A 1537-nucleotide genomic window follows, 5' to 3' on the forward strand; every position below is an offset into this window, starting at 1 on the left:
AAAAAAAAAAAAAAAAAAGTGCACATTTTAGGAACATTGAAAGTACAGAAGAATTACAAAAAACGAATTTCTGTGTAGGGACTGGGAATGAGATGTAGAGGTCATACTTTCTTCCAAAAAGATACAAATAAATTTCTTTCTGGAAAAAGAAAAAAGTTAATCTTATTTAAAAAAAAAACACCTAAGCCGGGCTCGGTGGCTCAGCCTGTTATCCCACGCCTTTGGGAGGCTGAGGTGAGTGGATGCCTGAGCCTGCGGGCTCGAGACCCGCCTGGGCAGCAAGACCTCATCTCTACAATAAATCAAAAAATCAGCCAGCCGTGGTAGCGCATGCCTGTAATTCCGGCTACTCAGAAGGCTGAAGCGGAAGGATCGCCGGAGCCCAGCAGGTCAGGATGTGGCGGCTGGGAGGGGCCACTGCACTCCAGTCTGGGCGACAGAGTGAGACTCCAACTCAAAAAAAGCAACAAACAAACAACAACAAAAAAACACCCAGAATAATGTTTGACTAAATATCTGGGCACCCTGTGACCCATTCAAGTTGACACATAAAATTAATCATCACAGTATGTGTGTATGTGTGTGTGTGTATTCATATATAGACATATTATATACATAATATTTAGATTACAATACATATAATAGGAGCCAAAAAAACCCTATCTTGGTATTTGATATCACCACATTCACTAGTAGGAGACTCAAGTAAATCACTAGAATTGCTATGTTGCTATTGCTATTTGATTGTATCCTTCTTGCCAAGACCTCTGACACCAAATAAATGTATAAGTGGATCAACTCTACAAATCCCTCTCTAAGCAAATTTTACCAACATGGTAAGTGAAGCTTCAAACAGAAATCTGGACAAGTTCTTGAAAATCTGTTTTATAGAAACCAGTTTGTTTATATTTAACTATCATAATACACCATCATAGTGACTTGTCTTGACAGCCTATTCTTAAGATTTTTAAAATTGTATATATTTAAGGTGTACAATATGATATTTAGATATACATAGTGAAATTATTACTTACAGTTAAGCAAATGAACATATTCATCACCCTCCAGAGTCCCAGCTATTCACCTTGTCTGTTTTTTGTTTTTTTTTTCCGAAAGTAGTATTTATTAAGAAGACAGAAAATTTCCACAGCGGGAGGGGACCTGAAAGTTTGCCCTTGTCTGCTTTTTTAGAACTCTGCCCTCAACAAAATTAACCTCATTTTTGACCTGACATCAAAGGCTACATCTTCCCTCTTTATTACTTTTACAGTTTTTAGAGATAAGTATTTTGATACAGTGTGATTCTGCACATGCATTCTGAAACTTCATTACATATATACAAGAGTGATTTTAATGACAGCAGAAAATGTGAAAAAGAGGATTTTAGTGAACAGTGAGTTCAATGCTTCAATAAGATGAGGTTAAAAAACAAAGATAGAAAACCTACCAGGCCAGTGTGGTTTTAGACTGATTCTTTTTTCTTTTTCTTTTTTTTTTTTTGAGTTGGAGTCTCACTCTGTCACCCAGACTGGAGTGC

This window comes from Carlito syrichta, unplaced genomic scaffold (genome assembly GCF_000164805.1).
Source record: "Carlito syrichta isolate Samal-C Ts95f unplaced genomic scaffold, Tarsius_syrichta-2.0.1 Scaffold311234, whole genome shotgun sequence".
NCBI lineage: Eukaryota > Metazoa > Chordata > Mammalia > Primates > Tarsiidae > Carlito > Carlito syrichta.